The sequence below is a fragment of the Microtus pennsylvanicus genome, chromosome 1 (assembly GCF_037038515.1).
Source record: "Microtus pennsylvanicus isolate mMicPen1 chromosome 1, mMicPen1.hap1, whole genome shotgun sequence".
In the NCBI taxonomy this organism is placed as follows: Eukaryota; Metazoa; Chordata; class Mammalia; order Rodentia; family Cricetidae; genus Microtus; species Microtus pennsylvanicus.
This window is the reverse complement of record NC_134579.1, coordinates 84,013,385-84,027,465: the sequence shown is the minus strand read 5'-3', so window position 1 is coordinate 84,027,465 and position 14,081 is coordinate 84,013,385.

Here is a 14,081-nt window from a genome sequence, read left to right as displayed (position 1 = left end):
GTTCAGTGGTTTGCCATCTTAGGATCACAATGGGCAATTGTGATTTGACACTGGGATAGAACTAATGTAGTGCAGAACGGGGAGTTCCTTTCTTTTCAGAGCCCTTCTTCATGACATTCTCTTAAATATGGCTGTTAATATAAAATCTAGTTCATAAAGACCGGAAGCTATGTCATTTACATCCAAGATACTACCCTCCTGTGTAGTCCTGTGTAGTCCTGCTTGGATGTGAACTCACTGTGTAACCAAGGCTCCTGGAATGTGCAGAAATTCATCTCTGCCCATGAGTTCTGGAGTCACAGGAGAGCAACCCCACACCTGACTCTAGAAGGGTGGTAAAATTGATGAGTCAAAAATTGCTTTTTATTCATAAATATAGTCATTTTACTCAATAGGGGCTTTAGGAACAGTAGTCAGTATATACAGTGTTGAGCCTTAACCAACTATTAAAACAAGAAAAGAGAAATTGTCAAAAACTAACAAAATTTAAACCAAAGCAAAGAAAAAAAAATACCCAGGCAAACGAAACCCAAACCAAAACCAGAACCTCTCCCCCAAATTAAGCTAAAAATATTCTCTTGCTCTAGATCCAACAAATCAATTGAGAACATCTGGCTCCCTAAGAACACCAAAGGTGACTAGACCTCCTCTATAGACCCTTTCTCATGTCTGGTCATTCCAGTCCAGGCTGTGAAACTCGAGAATCCACAAACACTTTCTGTATGGACGATCAGTGACTAACACAGGTGAGGGATGCTGTAGTCTCTGTACTGCGTTATCTTCACCAACACTTTCCTGTGACATGGAGTCTCCCTCAGCACTCACAGGAGAGGGAATCCTGTTCTTTCCCTGTGGTGTGTACAGACTACAGCACGGCATCAGGACAGTCTTTCTCGTGAGAGTCCTCACCACATATGGAGGGCGCAGCCGGCTTACTAAAGACATGGAGAGTAAACTGACAGAGGAAGCCTTGCTCAGCAGCATATCCTCCCCATGCTGCTGTGCGCCACTCAGGGTCCACCTGCTGACCGATGTCAGGATTTGGAGTCATTCTTGGTGGGTCCTCTGAATGTCAGGCGTCTTTCTGATGATTAACTTTCTCTAGGAATAGTGGGTCAACAGAACATGAATCAGATTGGCGATGGATCCCCTGCAGTAGGTGGAGATTTTTCTTACTCGTTTGTTCACAGCTATAAGGAGGGGTCTGCTTCTCAGTAGGTGTTGCTGCTCGAGTGGAGAATGTGTGAAGTTTCCTTCAGCCTCCTCAGTTCTCCAAAGTGGAGCTGTCAGAGAAGGAAAGACAATCAGATGCATAGGAAGCCTCACTGGACCTATGACAAAACCAGGACCTGACCACACATGGGAAACAAACGTCAAGGAAGAAAACCCACCCCATGAATGCCAAGGTTGCAGGGGACAGGAGTCAATGGTGGCTCATTGGCCTGGCACACTCAGGGCTCCTGCTGCAGCAGGTCCGTCTGCAGGAGGCTCTCATCCTGGACTGTGGCCAGTTCCAGATCATGCTGGAGGTTTTCAAACCTAGGGGAGGAAGACAGCTGGGACACAGGTCTGTTGGGGACCTGCCCTGCCAGCTTTTGAGCTCCCACTAGCTCTGCTCAACTGCACAATGCATTACATTTGAGCTGGGCTCATTCACTCCTTGCTTCCTCAAGGATAAGACAACACCTGAGTTTCTTTTTTCTCCACTTTTAAAGCTGCTAGAAATTGAACTGAGAAATACACACCATGGTGAACTAGAAAAACAGTCCAGAATGCTGGGAGGAAGAGGAAGTGAGCAGAGACTCGATAGCTCTCCTCTCTGGGGCAGACATGATGAAGCTCCGGCCCAGGATGGACGTAGGCTAGAATCTTCTCGGTAAGCGCACTTTGGGGTGCTACACACATTATTAGAAATGGGCTAGTCCAAGTGTGAGAGTTAGCCATGAAGAGGCTAGATATAATGGGCCAAGCAGTGTTTAAAAGAATACAATTTGTCTGTTGTTATTTCAGGGCATAAGCTAGCCAGGTGGCCGGGAGCTGGGTGCTGCAGGAACGCAGCCAGCAGCTCCCACAACAGGATAATACATATTGCTTCCTTTGCAGACATTTCTGTTGACTGAGCCAGCCCAATACTCTCAGATGTTCTTTCTCTGGCTGTGACTGAAAGGCCATGCAAATGGCCAGGAACCCAAGTAGGACAGAGATTCAGGTATCGGGGAACTATTTGGTATAACTCCCTCTTCGGGGCCTGGGATCCTACCTCGTCTGGGAGACAGCGAAGTGATTCTGCAGCTCTTTTACCAAGACTATTTGCTTGGTGACCAGATCCCTCTGCTTCAGCAGGTATTGGAGTCTTTCCTCCAATTTTTCCTGTTTCTGTTTATTGGAAGATTATGTTCTTAGTGAATGATTGGACACTCAAATGCACACAGACACAGATATTTCTGAATACACACTCCTGGACATACATGTACAAGTATATACACATACAACAAAATTACAGGAATTAATTATTTGATATCTCTCTATCAATGGTCTTATTTCCTTAATAAAAACACACAGAATGATAGAATTGATGTAATAACAGGGTCCAATTTTCTGGCGCATATAAGAAACAAACTATAACATCAAGTATAGATATTACCTCAGGGTAAATGATTGGAGAAAATCTTCCAAGCAAATGGACCTAAAAGACAAGCTGGTGTAGCCTCTTTAATACCTAACAAAATTGGCCTGAAACCAAAAGTAATCAAAAGAGATGGGAAGAGCACAACACAAAGATGACATTTCAACATTTCAATTCATTTTTTCTTTTTTCTTGTTTTGTTTTTTGAGACAGGGTTTCTCTGTAGCTTTGGAGCCTGTCCTGGAACTAGCTCTTATAGACCACTTTGGCCTTGAACTCAGAGATCTGCCTGCCTCTGTTTCCCAAGTGATGGGATTAAAGGCATACACCACTGCTGTATGGCCAACATTTCAATTCTTGACATCTATGCCCTAAGTACTTTTGTAATAAGAAACATACTATAGCTTAAAACGTATATTGACCTCCACACACTGATATTTGGGAACTTAAGTACTCCAGTCTCACCAGTGTGCAGGTCATGCAGACGAAATTAATAAATTTTTTTAAAAAATCTTTTTTTATTGAGAAAATGAGAAAAAAAACAAGTTTCCACCTCCTCCCAGCCTCTCATTTCCCTCTCCCTCCTCTCACCCTTCTCCCCCTCCTCCCACCCTTCTCCCCCTCACCCCACTTCTTTCCCCCTCCCTCTCCAGTCCAAAGAGCAGTCAGGGTTCCCTGCCCTGTGTTAAGTCCTAGGTCCTCCCCACTCCGTCCATATCTAGGAAGGTGAACATCCAAACTGGCTAGGCTCCCACAAAGCCAGCACATTATGTAGGATCAAAACCCCTTGCCATTGTCCTTGGCGTCTCATCAGCTCTCATTGTTCGCCATGTTCAGAGAGTCCAGTTTTATCCCATGCTTTTTCAGTCACAGTCCAGCTGGCCTTGGTGAGCTCCCAATAGATCAGCTCCACTCTCTCAGTGGGTGGGTGCACCCCTCGTGGTCCCGACTTCTTTGCTCATGTTCTCCCCCCTTCTGCTCCTCATTGGGACCTTGGGAGCTCAGTCCAGTGCTCCAGTGTGGGTCTCTGTCTCTATCTCCATCCATCACCAGATGAAGGTTCTATGATGATATGCAAGATATTCGTCAGTATTGCTATAGGATAGGGTCATATCAGGTTCCCTATCCCCAGCTGCCCAAGGAATTAACTGGAGACCTCGGATTGGGCACCTGGGAGCCACTCTAGGTTCAAGTCTCTTGCCAACCCTAAGGTGGCTCCCTTAACTAAGAATTGTGGTTCCATGCTCCCCTATCCAACCTTCCTTTATCCCAATCCTCATTTTTCCCCAAGTTCCCCCCCTTCCTCCCCTTCTCCCTTTTCTCTTACACATAGGAAGAGATCTCCTGTGCCCATCTGATGTAGGGTACTTCCCACTTTCTCTTCTATCAGGTTCAATGTGTTCTGGCTGATAGTGAGGTCTTTAATCCATTTGGACTTGAGTTTTGTGCATGGTGATAGATATGGGTCTATTTTCATTCTTCTACAGGTTGACATCCAGTTATGCCAGCACCATTTGTTGAAGATGCTTTCTTTCTTCCATTGTATACTTTTGGCTCCTTTATCAAAGATGAGGTGTTCATAGGTTTGTGGGTTAAAATTCGCGTCTTCTATACGATTCCATTGGTCGACTTCTCTGTTTTTATGCCAGTACCACACTGTTTTCATCACTGTAGCTCTGTAATAGAGTTTGAAGTCAGGGATGGTAATGCCTCCAGACAATCCTTTATTGTATAGGATTGTTTTGGCTATCCTGGGTTTTTTATTTTTCCATATAAAGTTGATTATTGTCCTCTCAAGATCTGTGAAGAATTTTGATGGGACCTTGATGGGGATTGCATTGAATCTATAAATTGCCTTTGGTAGAATTGCCATTTTTACTATGTTGATCCTCCCAATCCAAGAGCAAGGGAGGTCCTTCCATTTTCTGGTATACTCCTCAGTTTCTTTCTTCAATGCCTTAAAGTTCTTGTCAAATAGATCTTTCACTTCCTTGGTTAGAGTTACCCCAAGATATTTTATGCTGTTTGTGGCTATCGTGAAAGGTGAAGCTTCTCTGATTTCCCTCTCTGCTTCCATATACTTTGTGTATAAGAGGGTGACTGATTTTTTGGAGTTGATCTTGTATCCTACCACATTACTAAAGGCGTTTATCAGCTGTAAAAGTTCTTTGGTGGAGTTTTGGGGGTCGCTTATGTACACTATCATATCATCTGCAAATAACGAAAGTTTCACTTCTTCCTTTCCAATTCGAATCCCCTTGATCCCCTTATGTTGTCTTATTGCTATTGCTAGAACTTCAAGCACTATATTGAAGAGGTATGGCAAGAGTGGACAGCCTTGTCGTGTTCCTGAGTTTAATGAGATGGCTTTGAGTTTCTCTCCATTTAATTTGATGTTAGCTGTCGGCTTGCTGTATATAGCTTTTATTATATTTAGGTATGACCCTTGTATCCCTAATCTCTCCAATACTTTTATCATAAAGGGATGTTGAATTTTGTCAAATGCTTTTTCAGCATCTAAGGAGATGATCATATGGGTTTTTTTCTTTCAGTTTATTTATATGCTGGATTACATTGATAGATTTTTGTATGTTGAACCAGCCCTGCATCCCTGGGATGAAGCCTACTTGATCATAATGGATAATTTTTCTAATGTGTTCTTGGATTCGGTTTGCCAGTATTTTGTTGAGGATTTTTGCATCGATGTTCATGGTCTATAATTCTCTTTCTTGGTTGAGTCTTTGTGCGGTTTTGGTATCAGAGTAACTGTAGCTTCATAAAAGGAATTTGGCAGTGCCTCTTCTGTTTCTATATTGTGAAATACATTAAGGAGTATAGGTATTAGCTCTTCTTGGAAGTTCTGGTAGAATTCCGCATTGAAACCATCTGGTCCTGGTAGGGAGGTTTTTGATAACCTCTTCTAATTCTTCTCGACTAACAGGTCTATTTAGATTGTTCACCTGTTCCTGGTTTAACTTTGGTATATGGTATTTATCTAAAAAAGTGTCCATTTCCTTTACATTTTCCAGTTTTGTGGCATATAGGCTTTTGTAGTAAGATCTAATGATTCTCTGAATTTTAAATTAACTGAAGTTTAAACCAAATAACATAACAGACATTTAAAGAGTACTCTAACCAAACCCGTCAGAGTGTACCTACAACTTATAGGCCAAGCAGTGATTTAATTGATACGGTTTCTGTGTGGGTATTTCGGGACTAAGCTAGCCAGTTGGCGAGGAGGAATAAGCAGGCCCTCTCCTTGCAACATAATATGAAAATTAGTAAATGTAATGTACCATATAAACTGAAGGAAAAACATGATGATCATCTTTCTAGAGACTAAAAAAGTCATTGAAAAAAATCCAATACCCTTTGATGATGAGAGTTATGGAGATATTATGGATACAAGAACATACAATAACATAATAAAGACAACTGATGGCAAGCTTATAGCCAACATCAAATTAAATGTACAGAAATTCAAAGTAATTCTAGTAAAATCAGAAACAAGGCAAGGCTGTCCACTCTATCCATATCTATTCACTATAGAGCTTGAACATGTAGTTAGTGCAATAAGACAACTGAAGCAGATCATGGGAATACAAATTGGAGAAAGCATCATTACTTAAAGATGATAAGATAGTATATATAAATGACCCTAAAAGTTCTACCAGAGAACTCCTACAGTTGAGAAACACCTTCAGTAAAGTGGCTAGATACAGGATTATCTCAAAAGAAAGAAATCAGAGAAACAACTTTCTTCACAATATCCAAAAACAATATAAAATGTCTTGTGTTCACTCTAACCAAGAAAGTGAAAGACTTATATGATAGAAACTTCAAGTCTTTGAAGAGAGAAGCTGAAGAAGATATTAAAAATTGGAACGATCTCCCATGCTTGTGAATGAGTTGGATCAATATAGTAAAAATAGTTATCCTACCAACAGTAATTTCAAAATCAACACAATCTCCATCAAAATTTCAACAGAATTCTTTACAGACCGTGAAAGGGCAATTCTCAACCTTATATGGAAAACCAAAAATCATAGGCTAGTTTAATCAATCCACAACAGTAACAGAACTGCTGGAGGTGTCACCATCTCTGATTTCAAGCTGTACTACACAGATATAATAATAAAAACCACAAGGTATTGGCACGAAGCAGATACATTGATCAATGGAATCTAATTAAAGACCCAGACATGAATCCACACACCTACAGACATCCGATTTTTATAAAGAAGCCAGAGGGACAGATTAGAAAAGTGAAAGCATTTTCAACAAATGGTGCTGGTCAAACTGGGTGTCAGCACGTTGAAAAATGCAAATATATAGATATTATTTGCACTGTACAAAGCTCAAGTCCCAGTGGATGAAAGACCTCAACATAAAACCAGACACATTGAACCTGATGGGAGAGAATTTAGGGAATAGCCCTGAACACAAAAGCAAAGGAGATGACTTTATGAAGAGAATACTGGCAGTTCAGGCACTAAGATCAACAATTAATAAAAGACCTCATGAAGCTGAAAATCTTCTGTAAGGCAAAGGACACCATTAGTAGGAGAAAATGGAGGCCTACAGAATAGAAAAAGATTTTCATCAACTCCATATCTGACAGAGGCTAATATCCAAAATATATAAGACATTCAACAAACAAATAATCAACAAACCAAATCATTCAGGTAAGAAATGTGACATAGATCTAACAGAAAATTCTCCAAAGAAGAATCACAAATAGCTGAGAAACACATAAAGAAATGTTCTATATTCTTAGCCATTGGGGGAATTTGAACCAAAAACTCCTTTGAGATTCCATCTTAAACCTGTCAGAAAATGGCTAAGGTCAATGGCGTGAATGACAGCTCATGGTGGTATGGATTTGGAGCAAAGGGAGCACTCCTCCATTTCTGGTGGGAGTCCAAACTTGTACAGCCTCTATGGAATCAATATGGTAGTTCCTCGGAAAATTTGGAACTGATTTACTATAAAACCTAGACACACCATTCTTGAGCATATATCCAAAGGATGCTCTCTCCTGCCACAAGAACACTTGCTCATATATCTTCACAGTGGCATTATTCATAATAACCAGAAACTGAAAACAACGTTGATGTCCCTCAATGGAAGAATGGATAAAGAACAGGCAGTACATTTACAGAAGGGAATATTACTTGGCTGTTTGAAAAATGACATCCAATTGCCATTGAAAGCAAATGGGTGGAACTAGAAAAAAATCAAGCTGACTGAGATAACTGAGATCCATAAAGACACATATGATATGTATTCACTTATATGTGGGCATCAGTTGTTAAGTAAGTGATAATCCAGCTACATTCCACAACTAAGAGAAGTTAGGTAAAGCGAAGGTCACTAGAAGGAAGACAATAATTTCCCTGGGAAGAGAAAATAGAATAGATTTTTCAGGTGAACTTTGATTGGGTGGGGGAGAGGATGGAAAGGAATCATGTTGGGGCGGGAGAGATGGAGGAAGAGTGCAGAGAGACAGTTGAAGTTGGGGGGCTCCCAGAGGCTGCTATAGAAAGCTAGTACAGATAAAACTACTTGTAATTTTGTGGGGTATCCTAGTGAGGACTCCTAGTAATGGAGCATACAGAGTCTGAACTGACCATCTTCTGTAGCCAAGAAAGTCTTCCAGTGCTGAGACTGGATTGCATTCAGTTGAATATTTGGCTGGAGGGATTCTGTGGAGATCCCTATACAGTTCCAGCTCATACTAGGACAGAGTGTTGCTCTCTGAAAACTAACACTGGGGTCCCATTGTTGTGGACAACATCTACACATCATTGAACCTAGAGATGTCAAGCTGTTGCCTGCATGGAGCCTTCACTCATATGCTCTAGTCTCTTTGGCATGGGAAGGTACTCTGCAAGTTACATAAAGAGGAACATGATATCAACTCTGCCACAAAAACCTAGACCTACAATCTGTCCTCCCTGCAATTTATGCTGGGGCCCTGTTGGTGCAGGACTTGAGAGAGTGGCCATAAAATGTCTGGCTTAATTTGAGGCTCATGCAGATGAAGTCCATGTCCTACAATCTGGATGGCTAAAAACTGGAGACCAAATAGCCCAGAGACATAGGATAGAACCAACCATAACTAAAAACATTAATGAAATAATTCCTAATATTCATAATAATGTTCTGCTATGATCATAGCTTGGTGCCTTGCTGGTCATCATCAGAGAGCTTTTCTCTAGCAGCAGATGGGTGCACAGACCCACAGACAGACACTATGTGGAAGAGAGTGTCTAAATTGGAACTTTCTATCAGTCCCACCCATATGAGCTCAGGAAACCCTTCAGAAGAAATGGGGGGGGATTTTAGGAGTCAGAGGGAATGATGGGGTGGAGGACACTAGAATGTGGCCCACTCAAGTAAACAGGGCTCACATAGGCTCACAGAGACTGGTGCAGCAAGCATGGGGCCTGCATGGATCTGCACCATGTTCTCTGCATATGTGTTGGTGTTTTGGTGGGACTCTTAATAGTGGGAGTGGGTTTCTCTCTGAACCTTTTGCCTACACTTGGGACACATTTCCTCCTCTTGGGATGCTTTGTCCATCTCTATATCAGAGTTCTTATCTTGTCTTGTTTTGTCATGTTTGCTCGTTCTTTCTAAAAAGGAACCAAGGGGTAGCAGATCTGGGGAAAATCAGATGTTTATGGGAGCCAGGAGAGTGGAGGGAGGGAAACTATGATTGAGATCTATTGTATGTAAGAATAATCTATTTTCAATAAAAAGGAAAGGAAATGTTTACTCAATAAGAAAATGTGTATCGTTGAATTGTTATAACAGCAATTTAAAATAGTATTATTAACTATGTAGTCTCTACCCAAGGGGAAGCTTAAAATTTACTTCCTCTAAAATATTAACAAGGAGCAGGAATCCCTATGATTTGATGACATATAATCATTTTCATGTATAGCTGGGAATTGGAGGCTGTGGCTAATGGGCAGGAGGTAAAATTGCCTTTTCTGTGGAGACTAAATTTTGTGGACAGATCAATAGGAAGGGTTGGATTCTGCCTCCCAAAGTAAAATCCTCTGTTGTTGGAAGTCTGAAACGCAGCGAGAGCTGCAGGATTGCACTGAGCAGAATCCAGGTATAGTGTAAAAGATGGATTAAAGGTAATACTTTATCAGTTCCTTAAGGACAGACATCTTTTTTTCCTATTTATTTACTTATTAAAGATTTCTGCCTCCTCCCTGCCATGGCCTCCCATTCCCCCCTCCCTCAATCAAGTCCCCCTCCCTCATCAGCCCAAAGAGCAATCAGGGTTCCCTGTCCTGTGGGAAGTCCAAGGACCACCCACCTCCATTCAGGTCTGGTAAGGTGAGCATCCAAACAGCCTAGGCTCCCACAAAGCCAGTACGTGCAGTAGGATCAAAACCCAGTGCCATTGTTCTTGAGTTCTTAGTAGTCCCCATTGTCCACTATGTTCAGCGAGTCTGGTTTTATCCCAGGCTTTTTCAGACCCAGGCCAGCTGGCCTTGGTGAGTTTCCAATAGAACATCCCCATTGTCTCAGTGTGTGGGTGCACCCCTCGCGGTCCTGAGTTCTTTGCTCATGCTCTCTCTCTTTCTGCTCCTGATTTGGACCTTGAGATTTCAGTCCGGTGCTCCAATGTCGGTCTCTGTCTTCATCGCCTGATGAAGGTTAATATTCAGGAGGATACCTATATGTTTTTCTTTGGGTTTACCTTCTTATTTAGCTTCTCTAGGATCACAAATTATAGGCTCAATGTCCTTTATTTATGGCTAGAAACCAAATATGAGTGAGTACATCCCATGTTCCTCTTTTTGGGTCTGGCTTACCTCACTCAGGATAGTGTTTTCTATTTCCGCAGGACAGACATCTTATCTGTTTGCTCCTGGTATAGCTTACTTCCTGGCATTTATGGGACTCACAACATAGACTCTTGAATGGTTAAATGAATGAAAGCTACCTTTAAGTTATTCGTTTTAAAGCTACCTGTCTACCTACTAATGACAAAGCATCTTAAATTATATTTTCACTGATGCTTTTGAGATGACTATAATTTAGCACTCATGTCTTAAAAACACACACTTGTAATCCAATGACCTCTGACATGTAGATTAACCTTCAATTTTAATTCAAGTATTTAGCCTAGGTTTGAGCTTGTGATGCAAACCCTTAATCCTAGCTACTCAGAGACTGAGACAGAAGGACTGAACATGAAAGTGTGGACCGAACTGCAGCATGAGTTCAAAGCTAATCTTTGGAACCTAATGCGATCATATCTCGTGACTTTAAAAGGATCTGGTGATGTATCTCATTGTTACAATGTGTAACAAACATGAGCAAAGCCCAGGGTTTAATGTTATTTTAAAAATTAGATCAAATAACCATGAAAGACCTGCTGTTTTCTGAAGGGAAATTACGGAAGACTGAACCTGGGATAGGGGGAGCAGGTGGTGAAGACCTTGGAGGAGGGAAGGAAGGGGAACTGATGTTGAGATGTAATATATGAGAAAAGATAAAAGGGATGACAAAGAGATCCACTCTTTTGGCATTTTTACAGGGATGTCCTCTTTCAAAGCTGCACCTAACCATTGATATAACAAGATGCTAAATCCCCAGAAAGACTTGTGAATGTTCACAGAAATCACAATTGGATAGGATGTTAGTGAGCTGCTGAATAAGTGAGTAGATGATCATGTTTGTGTGTGTGTGTGTGTGTGTGTGTGTGTGTATTATTACAGATGGTGGACAGCTTGCCCATACTGCTTCAGCCTACCTGTTTCTCCTTGGCACATAGTTCATAGATCTTCTCATGGGCCTCTTCACGGTGATTCTTCACCTTCTCACAGGACTCTTGCAGTGAAATCTGCTCCCTCCGTAGCTTTCGGTTCTCCTCTCTCAACATGCTCACTTTTTGCTTCAACTGAGTTTTCTCACTCAGGAGCTGGTTGTGGAGGATGCTGAACCATCACAAAATACATCGTGATTCCCATTCAGCCTACAGCTACCACTCCCACATCATCCACGCAAGGTCCTTGTTCCAGGCAGCCCCAGACTAGAGCCCCCAGTAACCATGCCAGCATAGTATAGTAGCTGGCGAAAGCCAGAGAAGAGCCAAATTCCAGAAAGACTCAGACTACTTCTGAAATCCCTGACAATAAAAGAGATCCATGTACTTCTGAGAGCAGGATTTGCCTCCTACCACATGTACTTAACTGTTCATGGTTGGGAAAACATTATGAGGTTGAGAGGTAGAAGGCAAATATTCTCTAAGGGAGGACAAAAGACCCAAGGGAAATATATTCCATCTATGGGTCCCATGGGATCACCTCTGTAAACTCCTCCGAGAGCTCCCACTACCCACAGATGCTTGACACCCACATCATGGTGCGGATAGATTTTCTATCTAGAGGGTCCTTAGGCTGGCAGGACAATGCTGGTATGGGCTCACAGATACTTCACTCTTAGCAGAGGCCCAAGTCAAGAGCAGAAGACAGGCTAGAAAGAAGGTCCTCACCTTGGTTCAAAGATAAAAAACATGGCAAAAACAGTCACTCCCAATGAATGGGCATCCCAATGAAGTTACACACTCCCCTGTAGGAGACAGTTTCCTCAGTCAGCTCCTTGCACTTATACAAGGCTTCTCTACTTTTCTTGTGGACTTTCTGCAGGTCCAGCATCACTTTCTTATGCTCCATATTCACCATCTCCAGCTTAAAATTCAGCCTGTGATAGTGTATGGCCCAGGAGCAAAGAACCCCGTGAACACTGGACTTAATGATCCTATGATTTCAGGCTGTGCCCTAAACTACCCAAGCAAGTCAATGTCACATTGTTATAGCTATGAACTAGGACAACCTGGTGCTGTTTAAACTTGCTGACATGCACACCAGCAGTCAGGGGTGCAAGGAGAGTGAGCCAGGGCTGCATGAGTTCCTTCAATGGGCCTGGAGGAATAGAATAGTTATGTCTTCAGAAGCCTGTGTCACTAGTCTGGTTCCACCAGAAATTTATGAAAATGCTTTTCCTGTCTTCAGAATTGGGATTTTAGATCCCAGGATCCTATTGCTACATGAGTGTCTGAAGCACAGAATCAGTATTTCCTGGAAGGAGCCTTAAGGATAGATTTATAAGTCTCCAGTGGGTTCCAATGGGCTGCCAAGGTGAGCACACGGGCCATGGGCACTGCTGGTCGGAGTGGAGTTCCCTGATCTTAGTGCTGGCATCACCTGGAAACTGTGACACAGAAAGAACCAGCCCTGCCACACACTTCCAACTGCCAGGCGTATACATAGGCACACATACATACACACAATGCACTCACACAGACACACACTCACACATGCAGACACACGCAAATACACTCACACACACTAACACACATATACTAACACACAGACACACACACACACACACTAACACAGAGACACAGACGATGAATACCAAATAAATATAGGGAGGTGGAATTGTCTCAGAATATAAGAAACCAGACTAGAGAGGAGCAGCGATGATGTTCAGAATTCAAGTCACACACTGAGATGGACCAAGATGACCAGGCCCCTGCAGTTGCTCCCAAGGAGCAGCCAATACTCAAGTACCTGCTGGTTAAGCACAAAGATTCACCGTAATTCACAGCACCTAGCATCGTCCACAAGCCAACACCTGTCAAGGCCTCAAGAAATGTATGCTGAGAGCTCACAAACTATTGCCCCATTCCCAGACTGATCCAGGCCACAGGCTCTGCTTTCATTTGGAGGAATCACACAGCCTGTGTCCTGATATCACTCCTTCCCAGGGTTCAGCTATGCCTCTCAGATGCCCTCAGGACAATTAGTTTGGGTAGAAGGACATGCAGTCTCCAGTGGCCTGAGGAATGCTGGGTTTGACTCAGTAGGGTCAAGACAGTTACCAAGGAACTGAACAAAAGGACTACCTGTTGTTCAAGTCCTTGTTGGTAGAATTAGCCAGGATTCCACGAAGTTCATCCCTTTCTTGGGTCATCATTTGAAGCTGCAGGGTCAGTGTATCCACCTTGTTCATCCGCTGCTCCTGCTCAGTGACAAAGGTTGGGGTTGCTGTCTTTCCGGTACTCCCTGCAGGTAGATAAACATAAGTAAATTTATACAGTTGTATGGCACAGGTCCAGGAGAGATCATGTTGAGTTCATGAGAGCCTGAGGAAGAGTGAATGCATGAAACTCAGTGAAGACCCCAAAGATCAGGACACCTATTCTTAAGCTGGGAGCCCATAAGCCATGCCTCTGTCTCCATTCACTGTGGTGAGCTGTGTGCATCAGCCCCGCTGCAGCCCCACTGGCCCTGGAAGGCATATGTCACCCAGCCATGCTGCTTTGGAAGTATCAACTCATATCTGATGTGATGCAGAAAATTCCTGGAGTCTCTAGTGCTTAGCATGACGAATCTGTTTCACCCGTGGCCAGGAATGAAAG